Consider the following 16,437-nt stretch of genomic DNA (forward strand, 5'->3'; position numbering starts at 1 on the left):
TTTTTGGCAAGTTGGGCTTTTGCCGTTTAGGGGTATAAACTGGTTCTGTATCATATTAAAATCTTTTTGAACACCTCCCACTGTCCTTCTGTCATTTTACCCATGAACAGATTGTCTCAGTTTACTGTGGACAATCTCTGTGTCATCCCATTGAAGTTAGCCTGACCTAAATCTCAAATCTCAGTAGCTGTTTCACATTTCTCCCTTTCAAACACTATGTTGAACTTGATCATATTCTGATCATAAATGTTCATGCACCATGCTGTTAATTAAATCTGGCTCATTACTCACTACTAAATCTAATATACCATGCCCCTTGTTGGTTCGAGGACATATTGCTACAGAAACCTATCCCAGACACACTCAAGAAATTCACTACACGGGGAATTTTATGCTCTCCCCTGCATGGGTTTGGAGGCAGGGAGGGCATATAATCAGGTGGGATGGTGGTGAGGAGGAGACCCCCGCCACCTTCCCACCTCTGCTGAAATTAAGTCTGGGGCGGGAAGGCCTGTAAACGGCCTTCCTGCCCCACTGCCAATTGAGGCCCTTAAGTGGGCAATTAATGCCCAATTAAGGGCCTCATCCTGCCGCTGCCACAATTAGCCCAGCAGTGGGCCTGTCGCTGTATGGGAAGCACAGCAAGAAAAACCATGCAGGTTGTATGCTGGCTCCAGGGGGTGGGGGAGCCCTCTCATTAAAAGGCACTTCATGCCTGAACAAGGGACCCAGCATCGGGAAGCGGGGAGCAGCCTGCTGAGAGCCAACCCCTGCCCTTGCTGACGACACCCCACACATCCCCCTCCATTGCAACCCCCATCCCTGCAGACCACTTCCCTGACTTACCTGTGGCCTCGGGCAGGTGCTCCCCAGCAGCAGCCACCGCCTCCGCAGTGGCACTGCTCAGTTAAAGAGTTGACAGCCTCTGGTTGGCCAGCAGCCCTCAATGGGCAAGACTTCCGTTGCCGGGGAATGCATACGCGATAAACACACACGCAGATAGAGACATAAAATGTAGAAAAGAATAAAGGGGAAAAATTTGAGGCAATTTCGGGATTATAATTACAATCCTTTAAATTCAATGTGGAGTCTTTGCTTGCCAGTAAGTCCTGCAATTCGTTGGGACCCAGTGCACGCTTCAACTTGTTTCTATGTCGGAGTCTTTTCTCTCTTGAGGTTTATGTGTCTTCTGTGGGTCCGGTGGCTTGGAAGAAAGCAAGAGACAGACAGCCATGAGAGAGAGGCTTTCTTGTTCCAGCTTCAGTTGCAAAACTGCCATCTCAATTCAAACTGTCCTGTATCTCATTCAAAAGCCTGGATTAGCCAGTTAGTCATGTGACCAGCTCGTTTAACCGGTCCTGGCTTTTGTAGATTGTATCATCTTAGCAGTCCCTGGAATGCACTTCCTCACACCTTCAATGTCCGGTGATCAAAATCCATCAGGGTTAATTGGCCCAGGGAGTAATTCTTTGTCGCCACAAGCACCGTTTCTTAGTATGCAAATGTACTCCAGTCAAAGGTCTGGTGATCTCTTGAACAAGTCATTCGTTCACTCCTGTAACAGTTTAAAATCAATGTTCATATGACAAAATTAATATGCCTCATTTTTGGCAGGTGGGGGTCTGCATGGAAAAAGAAAAGAGAATATGAATGCAAGCTAGTGAGAAACATAAAGACAGACTGTAAAAGCTTCTTTAAGTATGTGAAAAGGAAAAGATTAGCGAGGACAAATGTGGGTCCATTACAGGCGGAGACAGGAGAGTTTATAATGGAGGATAGGGAAATGACGGAGAAACTAAACAATTACTTTGTGTCTTTCTTCACGTTTGAAGGTACAGAAAATTTCCCAGAAATACGAGAGAACTAAGGGACTTGTAAAAATGAGGAACTGAAAGGAATTAGTATTAGGGGAGGTGGTGGTGTAGTGGTAATGTCAGTAGACTAGTAACCCAGAGACCCAGGCTAATGCTCTGGGGACATGGGTTCGAATCCCACCACGGCAGATTGAATTAATAAATCTGGAATTAAAAAGCTAATTTAGTGGTGATCATGAAACCATTGTCGATTGTTGAGAAAACCCATCTCATTCACTTGTCCTTTAGAGAAGGAAATCTGCTGTCCTTACCTGGTCTGGCCTACAGGTGACTCCAGACCCACAGCAATGTGGTTGACTCTTAAATGCCCTCTGAAATGGCCTATCAAGCCATTCAGTTGTATCAAACCGCTACAAAGCCTAAGAAAAGGAATGAAACCGGGCAGACCATCGACCTAGGCACCGGAAATGACAATGGCAAACCCAGCCCTGTCAACCCTGCAAAGTCCTCCTTACTAACATCTGGGGGCTTGTACCAAAGTTGGGAGAGCTGTCCCACAGACTAGTCAAGCAGCAGCCTGACATAGTCATACTCACGGAATCATACCTTGCAGACAATGCCCCAGACATCGCCATCACCATCCCCGGGTATGTCATGTCCCACCGGCAGGACAGACTCACCAGAGGTGGTGACACAGTGGTATACAGTCAGGAGGGAGTTGCCCTGGGAGTCCTCAATATCAACTCTGGACCCCATGAAGTCTCATGGCATCAGGTCAAACATGGACAAGGAAACGCCCTTCTGATTATCACCTACCGCCACCACCCTCCACCCTCCCCCACCCCGCCAGCTGATGAATCTGTGCTTCTCCATGTTGCACACCAATTGGAAGAATCACTGAGGGTAACAAGGACACAAATTGTACTCTGGTTGGGGACTTAAATGTGCATCACCAAGAGTGGCTCAGTAGCACTACTAGAGACCGAGCTGGCCAAGTCCTAAAGGACAGAGCTGCTAGATTGGGTCTGCGGCAGGTGGTGAAGGAACCAAAAAAAGGGAAAAACCTACTTGACCTCATCCTCAGCAATCTACCTGTTGCAGATTTATCTGACCATGACATTATTGGTAGGAGTGACCACAGCGTCTTCACATTGAGGGTACACACCATCGTGTTGTGTGGCACTACCACCATACTAAATGGGATAAATTTCAAACAGATCTAGCAACTCAAAACTGGGCATTCATGAGGCGCTGTGGACCACCATCAGAAGCAGCAAAATTGTATTCAACCACAATCTGTGACTCATGACCTGGCATATCCCCCACTCTACCATCAAGCCAGGGGACCAGCCCTGGTTCAAAGAAGAGTGCAGGAGGGCATGCCAGGAGCAGCACCAGGCATACTTCAAAATGAGGTGTCAGCTGGTGAAGCTACAACACAGGACTACTTGCATGCTGAACAGTGGAAGCAGCATGCCAGTCTTCTGTGGGCCCTGACAATAATCCGGCAATAGTACTGAAATCTTGTGCTCCAGAACTAGCCATGCCCCTAGTCAAACTGTTCCAGTACAGCAACAATACTGGCATCTACCCAACAATATGGAAAATTGCCCAGGTACGTCCTGTGCATAAAAAGCAGGACCAATCCAACCTGGCCAATTACCACCCTATCAGTCTACTCCTGATCATCAGCAAAGAGATGGAAGGTGTCGTCGACAGCGCTATCAACTGGCACTTGCCCAGCAATAACCTGCTCAGTGACGCACAGTTTGGGTTCCACCATGGCCACTCAGCTCCTGACCTCATTACAGCCTTGGTCCAAACATGGACAAAAGAGCTGAACTCAAGAGGTGAGGTGAGAATGACTGCCCTTGACACCATGGCAGCATTTGACCAAGTAGGCCATCAAGGAGCCCTAGTAAAACTGGAGTCAACGGGAATCAGGGCAAAACTCTCCACGGGTTGGAGTCATACCTAGCACAAAGGAATATGGTTGTGGTTGTAGGAGGTCAATCATCTCAGTCCCGAGACATCACTGCAGGAGTTCCTCAGGGTAGTGTCCTTGGCCCAACCATCTTCAGCTGCTTCATTAATGACCTTCCTTCTATCATAAGGTCAGAAGTGGAGATTTTCACTGATGATTGCACAATGTTCAGCACCATTCTCAACTCCTCAGATACTGAAGCAGTCCATGTCCATTTGCAGCAAGTCATGGACAACATCCAGGCTTGAACTGATAAGTGGAAAGCAACACTCGCACCACACAAGTGCCAGGCAATGACCATCTCCCCTTGACGTTCAATGGCATTACCATCGCTGGAACCCCCATTCTCAACAACCTGTGGTGGGGGGGGGGGGGTGGTAATCATTGACCAGAAACTGAACTGGGACAGCCATATAAATGCTGTGGCTACAACAGCAGGTCAGAGGCTGGGAATTCTGCAGCACATAACCCACCTCCTGTCTCCTCAAAGCCTGTCCACCATCGACAAGGCACAAGTCAGGAGTGTGATGGAATACTCTCCATTTAACTGGATGGATGCAGCTCCAACAACACTCAAGAAGCATGACACCATCCAGGACAAAGCAGCCCACTTGATTGGCACCTCATCCACCACCTTCAACTTTCACTCCCTCCACCACCGACGCACAGTGGCAGCAGTGTGTACCATCTGCAAGATGCATTGCAGCAACTCACCAAGGCTCCTTCGACAGCATCTTCCAAACCCACAACCTCTACCACCTAGAAGGACAAGGGCAGCAGATGCATGGGCGCACCACCACCTGCAAGTTCCCCTCCAAGCCACACACCATCCTGACTTGGAACTATATCGCCATTCCTTCACTCTCACTGGGACAAAATCCTGGAACTCAATTCCTAATAGCACTTTTGGTGTACCTGCACCCCAAGGACTGCAGCTATTCAAGAAGGCAGCTCACCATCACCTTCTCAAGGGAAATTAGAGATGGGCAATAAATGCTGGCCTAGCCAATGACTCCCAAATTCCCCGAATGAATAAAACAAAAGAGGTCGTACTCAAAAAGTTAACTGGATTGAAGGTTGATACATTCCCTGGACCAGATGAGCAACACCCAGAGTGTTGAAGGAGGTGGCTATAGAGACAATGGATGCATTGGTGGTTATCTTTCAAAATTCTGGAGATTCTGGAAGGAATCCTGATGATTGGAAAGTAGCAAATGTAAATCCACTATTTAAGAAAGGAGCGAGAGAGAAACCAGGGAATTACAGACCTGTCAGTTTGACGTCAGTAGTAGGGAAAATGTTAGAATCTATTGTAAAGGATGTGATAACTAGACACTTAGAAAATAATGATATGATTGGGCAGAGTCAACATAGATTTATGAAAGAGAAATCATGTTTGACAAACCTGTTGGATTTTTTGAGGATGTTATTTGTAGCATAGATAAAGGAGAACTAGTGGGATGTGGTGTATTTGGATTTTCAGAAGACTTTTGATAAGGTCCCACACAGGAGGTTAGTAAACAAAATTAGAGCACATGGGATTGGGGGTAATAAACTAGTATGGATCGAGAATTGGTTAACATACTGAAAACAAAGCATAGGAATAGGTTGCGTTTGCTGACAACACAACCACTAGGTGGCACAGTACTTGCATATGCACAAATGTAGCCTCATGCACTGAAACGTCACTGTCTGTGATATTTTTTGGCAGCTGCCAGTAGTAAAGATGGCGCTGCTCAATTTATCACAGGATCAAAAACAAATAAAACCCAAATGCCTACAGTGGCTGCGATCGCCGCCTCCATCCCACTCCCAACAGTACCCCACTCCCTCCTGCCATAGCACTTCTCTTTGCCGTTGCCTCCCACACCCATCTGCTCGCTGCTTGATCCATGCTTCGCCACTTCTCCCCCCTCAGCCACTCTCTCCCCGCTTCACCATCACCTGTGGGCCACTCACTCCCAGCCTCGCCTCTTCATCCCCTCTGCCCTGCCTCTGCTCCCTGCTCCCTCCCACTTCCGCTCCCCGCTCTATCCCTCTCGCAGTCTCCCTCCCCTCCCTTGCCTATCTTGTCACTCTCTCTCTCCGCCGTGCGGGAAGAAAGGTGGCGATCACGGGAGGGAGCATGGACCAGAAGCAGGAGGGAGCAGGGACCAGAGGTGGGCAGGAGCAGGGAAGCAGAAGCAGAGCATAGGAGAGGAAGCGGCAAAGCCGGAGCGACTGGCTCACAGGTAGGTGAGCGGGGGGTGGTGAAGCGGGGAGCGAGCGGCCGAGGGTGGAGAAGTGGCAAGGCAGGGAGCAAGTGGCGAGCAAACGTTGCAGTAAGTGATGGCGTTTTCACGCGCATGACGAGTTAGTCCTGGCAAGCCAGGTGCTGACGTAGGCTGTGCACAGGCAGCACCATACTGACAGCAAAAGTCCATTCTGCGTGTGTGTGAAGCCGGGAGCGCTCTAATAACGTCGGTGCTGGGTTGTGTTGTCAGGAGTCAGTTTGTGGGAATAAAAGGGTCATTCTCAGGATGGCAGGCTGTTACTCGTGGGGTACCGCAAGGATCAGTGCCAGAGCCACAGCTGTTCACAATCTATTTGGATGTGGGGACCAAATGTAATATTTCCAAATTTGCTGATGACACAAAATTAGGTGGGAATGTAAATTATGAGGAGGCTGCAAGGAGGCTTCAAGGGGACTAAGTGAATGGGCAAGAACACAGCAGATGGAATATAATGTGAATAAGTGTGAATTGATCCAATTTGGTAGAAATAAACAGAAAGACGGAGTATTTCTTAAATGGTGAGAAGTTGGGAAATGTTGATGTCCAAAGGGACCTGGGTGTCTTTGTTCAGGAGTCACTAAAAGCTTGCATGCAGGTGTAGCAAGCAATTAGGAAGGCAAGTGGTATGTTGGCCTTCATCGCAAGGGGTTTTGAGTACAGGAGTAAAGAAGTCTTGCTGCAATTGTATAGAACCTTGGTGAAACTGCACTTGCAGTATTGTGTACAGTTTTGGTCTCCTTATCTAAGGAAGGATATACCTGCCATCAAGGGAGTGCAATGGATGTTCACCAGACTAATCCCTGGGATGGCAGAATTGACTTATGAGGAGAGATTGAGGAAACTGGGCCTGTATTCTGTATAGTTTCTAAGAATGAGAGGTGATCTCATTGAAACTTACAAACTTCTTACAGGATGTGACAGGGAGGATGTAGATAGGATATTTCCTCTGGCTGGTGAGTCTAGATCTAGGGGACGTAGTCTCAGAATAAGGGGTAAGCCATTTAAGACTGAGATGAAGAGGAATTTCTTCACTCAGAGGATGGTGAATCTTTGGAATTCTGTACCCCCAGAGGGCTGTGGAAGCTCAATCATCGAGCATGTTCAAGAGAGAAATCGATAGCTATCTGGATACTAATGACATCAAGGGATAATGGGGACAGCACGGAAGGTAGGTGTTCAGCTATGATCTAATTGATTGGCGGAACAGGCTCAACGGGCTGAATGGCCTACTCCTGCCCCTATGTTCCTATATTTTACTCACATATTTCTTATTTCTCTCACCTGGTTTAATTAATTTACATCTTTTAATTTTCCCTTTACCTGTAGTGCCTAAAGCATAATTTCAGACTGTTACTCTAGTCTCTTCCCTTTTATTTGAAACTGTTATCTATACTATCTTTTCCACCTGAGCCCTCCCCACACCTGCTTGTTTTAGGTCCTTGTGACTGCCGTATCTATCCTTTCCACTAGGACCCTGGTCTCAGCCCAGATCAGGTGAAGCCTGTTGCAATGGTACAGTCCCTTCCTATCAAAGTACTGGTACCAGTATCCCATGAAATGGAACCCCTCTTTCCCACACCACTGTTTCAGCCATGTGTTCACCTCTCTGATCTACTTATCCATATGCCAATGATCCAAAGATTCTAACCCTTGGGGTCCTGTTCTTTAATTTAGTTCCTAGTTCCTGATACTCTCCAAACAGGAACTCTTGCCTACTATTTCCTATTGTTACGACCAGGTGAGAAAGTGTCTAGGGGTCCCTCTCAGCCTTCACCCAGTCTTACTGTAACAGGATTTTATTTTTAAACACACTGTGTTTTGAGCTCCCCCTTGGTGAATCCTTATTCACCGTTTTCCAATTATAAGGCAAAGAAATGAGCTCAAACAGGCATTCTTAGGTTTAAAGAAGAAAAGTGAAATTTATTAAAACTTAAACTTAAACTCTAATTCGGTTAACGCCTACGGATAAACCACACGCCCACACTAGCATGCATAGGCAATACACATGTACATATAGGGACAGAAAAGAACAGAAGAAAAAAATAAAGTGGAAAGGTTTGAGGCAGTATCTGAAGAGTTGTTAGGGTTGTTCGAGCTCACTGTCCTTGCTTGTCGGTAATTCCTGCTTTTCGTTGGGGCCCAGTATTCTTCTTAAACCTTGTTCACTGTCGAAGTCTTTTCTCCCTTGGGGTTCAAATGTCTTCAATGGATTCTGAAGCTGGTGAGAAAGAGATGGGAGCAGACGGTAGAGGCTGTGGCGAGCCAGCCACACGAGGTCTTTTCAGTCCAGGAGCCAAGAGCATTCTGACAGTTCAATAGCTGTCTCTACAATTTAAAACTCCCCAAGTTGGCCAGCTGGGTAGTCACATGACTGGTATAACCAATTCTGACTTTGTATATTGGGTGGGTCAGGGAATGGCCCTTTGTCTACAAATACTGTCTGTCAATATGCAGAAATGCCTTTCCAGCCATAGCAGGCCTTCTCTTCTTCCCAGCAACTATTTGAAATTTAATGTCCATGTGGCGAAATTAATATGCCTTATTCTTGGCAGGTGGGAGCCTGCATGACATTATGTTCTTGGCCCCAAAATGGATCACAATGACTGGATCCTTTCCCTTTCCAATATCTTTCCAAGCTGGTTTTAGATGTCCTTTACTTTTGCAACAGGTAGGGAACAAAACATGCGGGACTCTTGACCTTGCTTACAAATGACGCTATCTGTTCCCCTAATGAGTGAATTCCCTACAACCATCACATTCGGCTTCCCCTCCTCCGCGCCCCCCCCACCCCACCCCCACTTTGGGCAGCCTCTTGTGCCAAAATGTCATGGTCCACATTCTGGTTGCCCGTCCGATAATCTTTATATCTTTATCCTTATCCTCACATGTAGCAAATACATCATACCCGTTGGATAGGATCAGTTTCATTGGTTCCTCATTCTCAATCTCACCTGGGTTCCCTTACTCTGTACACCAACTCCTTTCTGAACCTGTACCTCTCTACTAGGTGTCTGGAGTTTGCAGACGACACAGGGTGGGAGTGTGAACTGTGAGGAGGATGCAGAAAAGCTCCAGTGTGATTTGGACAGGTTGAGTGAGTGGGCAAATACATGGCAGATGCAGTATAATGTGGATAAACGTGAGGTTATCCACTTTGGTGGCAAAAAAAGAAAGGAAAATTATTATCTGAACTGTGATAGATTGGGAAAGGTGAAGGTGCAGCGGGACCTGGGTGTCCTTGTGCCCCAGTCGCTGAAAGTAAGCATGCAGGTGCAGCAGGCAGTTAAGAAGGCAAATGGTATGTTGGCCTTCATAGCAAGAGGATTCGAGTACAGGAGCAAGGATGTCTTGCTGCAATTATACAAGGCCTTGGTGAGACCACATCTGGAGTACTATGTGCAGTTTTGGTCTCCTTATCCGAGCAAATGTTCTTGCTATGGAGGGAGTGCAGCGAAGGTTCACCAGACTGATTCCTGGGATGGCGGGACTGATGTATGAAGAGAGATTGGGTCGATTAGGCTTGTATTCGCTAGAGCTTAGAAGAATGAGAGGGGATCTCATTGAAACCTACAAAATTCTAACAGGACTGGACAGACTAGATGCAGAATGGATGTTCCCAATGGCGGGGGAGTCCAGGACCAGGGGTCACAGTCTAAGGATAAGGGGTAAGCCATTTAGGTCTGAGATGAGGAGAGATTTCTTCACGCAGAGAGTGGTGAACCTGTGGAATTCTCTACTGTGGAAAGCAGTTGAGGAAAAATCATTAATTATATTCAAGAAAGAGTTAGATATAGTTCTTAGGGCTAAAGGGGTCAAGGGATACAGGGAGAAAGCGGGAACAGGGTACTGAGTTTGGATGATCAGCCATGATTGTATTGAACGACGGTGCAGGCTCGAAGGGCCTAGTGGTCTACTCCTGCTCCTATTTTTCTATGTTTCTATGTTTGTATGGAATAAACTGTGCATATACTGCCCCCCCTCCCTTATGTATCGGAGTATCATCAACTCGCCCTCCAGCTCAATGACTCTGATCCGGATAGTTTGGAGACGGAGACATCTACTGCAGATGTGTTCACTCAGGACAGTCTCACTATTCACAAACTCCGACATAACTGCTGCCCAGACACAACCTGCTCTGCCATATCTTAGTGTAAATGATTTATATTATTTATATCTACATTTTAGCTTGTTCTAAGTTTTCTTTTCTTTTCCTACACACTAACTTGCACTAAGCAGTGGATAACATTTTTAATTTCTTACTACCGCAAGTTTACAAGAACCACCACAAGTATCGGACTCTGGGTCAAAATCCTGGAACTCCCTTCCTAACACCACTGTTGGTGTACCTGCACCCCAAGGACTGCAGCTATTCAAGAAGGCAGCTCACCACCACCTTCTCAAGGGCAATTAGAGATGGGCAATAAATGCTGGCCGAGCCAATGATGCCCACATCCCATGAACGAATAAAAAAAAAGCAGCACCTCCTTCCCTCTCTGCACTGAATTCCCAGGGGGTGAGGAGGGGCTGGGGGGCGTGCTGGGAGGGATGAGGAGAGGTGGGGTCGGGGGATGGGGGCATTTGGGGGTGACCATCCAGTGACAGCCACCTTGACGGCTGCTGGCAATTCCTGACCAACAAGTCCACTGGGAAGCAGGTTTTGTTCCAGGAGGCTGCAGATGTCATCAGTGACCTGCCATGAAAGCCTGAGCTTCCTGAGCACTGGTGCTCACACATGCCAAGAAAGCTGATTCTCTGCCTGTAGACCTTGTGTTGGGTGTCTCGCTTCTTTGGAGCTGAATCTTGTGACGGAGGTTGGCAGGGGGATATCACACAAAATGGCAAGGGGTGGCGTCGGGTGCCATGCCCAACATTGTCCTGACCCCCAGCCATTTTGTCTGGGGTAGGGAAGGCCAAGGATGGCCTTCCTACCCCAGGCCAATTGACATCCTTAAGTAGCCACTTAATGGCCATCAAAGGGCAGCCTCCCACATCTACTCTGATTTTATTGAAGTTGGAGGGTCCTGCCGCTGCATGGAGGCACCACCAGGTGAGACCTGGCGACCTCCTAGTGGGCCCTCCTTACCTCCTGTGGGGGTAAGCCATGACCCCTGGAGGCCACCCCCAGCAGCAATGGCCGACCCTGAAAAGACACCCCCCCCCCACCACAACCCTCACCAACTACCCGCCCCACGCCATTGCTGGGGCCTGGCTGACCGTCCCCACCGACCCCAATCCGATTTAACTGCATCCTGGAGTCTCAAATATCTTCTCCACTGTCAGCCTCTTGCAATACTGGCAGTGGCTACCACTCCGAGTGCTGCTGCTGTACTGTAGAGCTGCTGGCCATCTGATTTTCTGGCAGCTGTGGAGGATCCCTTAAAGGGATCGTATCCTCGACACCGGGCAGTTAATTGGCTGCCCGCCATGAAATTGACTGAGGGTCTGATAGTTGGTCGAGGCGAGGTCTCCCCCCACCTTCGGGCCCGCTGCCGGAACCCCTGTCACCGAGCTAAAATCCTGGCCTCTGTGTCCATCCCTATACCCTGTAAAGCTGCATGTGGCTGAAGAGAAGGCAGCTGGTGCTGCTGCTGGTGTTGCTCTGGCTGCTTTTGGTGCTTTTGGTGTTGGTGTTGCTGCTCCTCTTGTTTTTCATCAGAAGTGCAAGGTAGAGCTGCAGAAGATGAATGAAATGCAATGCAGCTTAATTGACTTCCAAGAAGTTGGAAATCTCCTGTTATGCAGAGAAAGCACACTCTCAGAAGAAGTGCTGTGAGAACCAGCCTCTCACCTGGCCATGGCTGGAGCTCTTCAGTTTCACTGTTCAAAGCCTTCCCAGCTGTCGGTTTCACTGAAGAAGCACTCCCTGCTGTGCATTCAGCTGCAAGTTTCTGACAGCTCAGGAAACAGATGCGTTGGCTATTAAAGCCAGGATGGCTGGTTATATCAGCAAGTTAATTACCTATTTGCATATCTTAATTACTTACTTGACAGCTCCAAGGGAGTTCCCTGCTCACCTGCACACCTGCCCAGGTGAAGCCCAGATGTGGGCGGGATGTTATCAGGTTCCCAACCCCACATCACTTTTAGGAGCTAATATAAAAGCAAAATACTGTGGATGCTGGAAATCTGAATAAAAACAGAAACACAAGAACACAAGAAATAGGAGCAGGAGTAGACCACATGGCCAGTCAAGTCTGCTCCGCCATTCAATACAATCATGGCTGATCCGAGGCTTCAACACCACTTTCCCTCCTGTTTGCCATATCCCTTGATTCCATGAGAAACCAAAATTCTGTCTATCTCAGCCTTAAATGTATTTAACAATGGAGCATCCACAGCATTCTGGAGAAGAGAATTCCAAAGATTCAAAACCTTTTGAGTGAAGTAATTTCTCTGCATCTCAGTCCTAAATGATTGGCCCCTTATCCTCAGACTATGCTGGAAAAACTCAACAGGTCTGGCAGCATCTGTGGAGAGAAAAACAAAGTTGACGTTTCAAGTTGGATATGACTCTTCTTCCCGCATGCACTCAAACCTGCCTCCTCTTACCTGTTAAAATTTGGCCCTAGCACTGTTAACACTTCACTCTTTTCATGATCACTTTGTGCTACCATTTCAGATGATAACTTGCTGCATCAAATATCTCCTCATCTCCCCTCTAGTTCATTATCACTAACAAACTACATGAATTTACTTCTGATCAATTGGTGGAATACTTGATTAATCCTTTCCATCCCGGGTCCTTGGCACTTTGCTGTATGGCTGTGAAACATGGGTGACTTACAGCTACCAGGAAAAGAAGCTCAATCATTTCCATCTTCACTGCATAATGCAGTGCATTATGGGTATATGCTGGCAAGAGAAAAATCACAAATGTGGCAAATAATCTCAAAGGCAGAGCTCCCAAGTGTGTTGGCATTAATCAAACAGATGCGACTTCAGTGGATCAGACATGTCCACAGGATGAAAGATGGTCGCATACCCAAGGACCTTCTGTATGGTGAGGTAGCCGGGGCCAGATGATCAGTGAGGTGCCCAAAGCTCCGCTTCAAGGATGCTTGCAGGTGTGACATGAAGGCCCTAAATGTCGACTATTGCACTTGGGAGTCACTAGCTGACAAAAGAAGGGAACGGCGACACAGCCTGTGGACTGGTGTGCACTACCATGATGACTAATTGCTACAACATCTTGGCAACAGGCACCAACGTCAAAAACAACAACTCACAGCATCACTTGGCAGCTTCACGTGCAGCACTTGTGGCAGAAACTGCATCTCAAGGATTGGCCTTCACAGCCATCAACAAAGGTGCACCAAGAGTAGACACCACACCTAAATGGATTGTTCGCTGCGTGTCCATCATCTTTCATAGATGGAAGGATGCCAACCATCAATCCCAGTCTGATACATTCATCTGATGTTAACTGGAGCCTGATAACCTACAAGACTGGTGCGGCCACTCAGCATTGCTTTCAGACAGGAATGATTATCAGGAACGATGCTATAGATCCCAACCTGTTACATTATACACTCATCACAGGAATCACACACATGGGTGTAAATAGAGAGATGCTTCAAATGCTTAACAAGTAAACCTGTTATCAGATTACATTGCAAGTATTTCTACAGAGTATTGGATCTATATTGCGGAAACCTTACATCACATGTCAAGCACAAGTAACAGAACATAAACAATTCACATATATATCAAGCCAACAGTCTGTATCAAGCCAACGGGATAACCTTGAACTCCAGCAGCAGTGGAAACACGCCAATATTGGATCAGCTACCCATTCCACCACTCCAACTCTGCTCCATTTTATTTCTAAACATTAGTAATTCAGTGCAGTGACAGACATTCCCTAAAAAAGTCAGTTAATACATTCACACCAGGGAACACTTGCGGAGCATCTTTTGAGAAAAATTTTACAACTTTATTTTAGCAGATTAGTTGTTATAATATTGTGCTAAATTGTTCTCTTTACTTGGCACAAAAATATTATAATCTGGACAGATGGCGATGGAAATTGAAGCCAGGCCCAGTTACACAAGATCTCATTCCTACTTTGCCTATCAAAATTGCCTGGTAGGTGTGTTATGAGACCAAACAAATGAAATACATTGTGCAATATGTTGTCTCCCATTTGTTCCCAGCGATACTGAACATGTGGTATGCCAGTGTATTCCTTGCATAATGTTATGGAGGATCCTTTGGGTATTTAACATTTAAAAGGTTGGCTTCCATATTGTGATTTATTGTAATCAGGAAACTGGCCTATTAAACAAACAAAGTATTTCTTGAAAAGTTTTAAAAAATTCAAGTCCTTCAGGTGGTTGTGAGAATTATTTATGCTGTGACAAGGCACCACAGGGTGTTTCTAGGAACATATCTGAAGTGGGTGTTCCAGCCACAGCACAAATGGCACAGTAGTGGCTAAAGATGGTGGCAGTGAGATGAGGCCTCGCCTCTGGAAGCCAGCCATTTTGAAACTCTTCTTTGGCTCAAAGGGGAAATGTGGGGAGAGGAGGCCATTATCGGCCATTGGAGCGTGGCCTGGAGGATGGAAGCTGCATCGGGTAGTGGTTCTGTAGGAGGGGAGCTGGAGGAGTCCAGATTGTAGGTAAAGGGGTTCAAGGGTCTTCACTGCAACCGCAGGGGTGGAAGAATCCAGATAGGAGGCAAAGGGGTCTTCAGGACTGCTGCTGCAGTGATCCGGATGAACAAGGCAGCACTGCATGCAGGGCTGGCAGACCTTAAAAGATGGTGCCAGCACCTGCCTGTCTATCAAGTGATGCCGAGATCAGCGTCTCGTTGCCTGCACCCACTTGACCACTGGATGGGTCCCGGGCCTCCATGTCATTAATTGGCCAGCAGCCGTGTGATCGCGGTCAGCTGGCTGCATTTTCCTCGTGCAGCAAAAGCACCCGCTTCAGGTGCTGCCACCAAGACCTGCGCGTGCGTATAAAATTCAGCCCACCATGTTCAATGTTCCTCATTTACTATCTTAATGTTACAACATTGAACACACTACTTACTCCGTTTCACTGACAATTATGCATTTAAAATACAAATTACATATTGAAAACTAAATACAATTTTAAAATTGTTCCCCTTTTTACATTTTTGAGTCTTCCCTAACTTTTATACCCTGCAGTATTTCAGCTCTCAGATGACTTTCACAGTTGATTGTCAACTTTCCATACATTCAAGCATGTCTATCATCACCTTGAGACATTGGTAATGTGCCTTGGAAACAAACAGCTAGCTACTGGACTTATGCCTCCACATGATCTCACTTTGGCCTTCAAAAACAGTAACGCATCACCTCAGATCTGGTTATAAGTTTAAAATGTCAAATGATTTACCACAAGATGAATAAGTACATAAGTAACAACCATACAATAGCGATGTATTTACAGTGGTTGTCCTTCCATCTAATTCCTCGAGTGAACAAAAATCATAAGATCTCAGGATACAAATTTCAAGGGAGTTCTCACAATCGCCCTCTGTAATTTCAGCAGAAGATCACCTAAAAATGTAAGAACAAAAGAACTAGGAGCATGAGTAGACCATGCGGCCCCTCAAGGTTGCACCTCCATTCAATACGATCATGGCTGATCTTCTATCTCAACACCACTTTTCGGCCCGCTCCCCATATCCCTTGATTCCCTGGGAGATCAAAAATCTGTCAATCTTAGTCTTAAATATACTCAACAATGGAGCATCCACAGCATTCTGGGATTGACAATTCCAAAGATTTACAATCCTTTGCGTGAAGAAAGTTCTCCTTATCTCAGGACTAGATGATTGGCTCCTTATCCTGAGTCTGTGACCCCCACCACCTCCCACCTCCTCCCCGTGTTCTAGATTCCCCAGCCAGGGGAAACAACCTCTCAGTGTCCATCCTGTCAAGCTCTCTCAGGATCTTATATGTTTCAATGAGATCATCTCACATTCTTCTAAACTCCAGGGAGTATAGGCCTAATTTACTCAACCTCTCATCAGAGAACAACACTCTCATTCCAGGAATCAATCTAGTGAACTTTCAATGTACCACCTCCAAAGCTAGTACATCCTTCCTGAGATATTGTGATCAAAACTGCACACAGTACACCAGGTGCAGCCTCACTAAATCCCTATACAATAGTAGCAAGACTTCCTTATTCTAGTACTCCAATCCCCTTGCAATAAAGGCCAACAAGCCTTTTGCCATCCTAATTACTTGCTGTACCTGCTTGCTAGCTTTCTGGGCTGGATTTTACCAGCCTTCTGAAGAGGGGTTGGGAGTCAGGAGGCCTCATATAATGGCAGCGGAAAGCGTCGGGAGGAGAGCACAAACTCATCCAGCTGCCATGGGATACTCTGA

This window comes from Heterodontus francisci, chromosome 13 (assembly GCF_036365525.1).
Source record: "Heterodontus francisci isolate sHetFra1 chromosome 13, sHetFra1.hap1, whole genome shotgun sequence".
NCBI classification, from domain to species: domain Eukaryota; kingdom Metazoa; phylum Chordata; class Chondrichthyes; order Heterodontiformes; family Heterodontidae; genus Heterodontus; species Heterodontus francisci.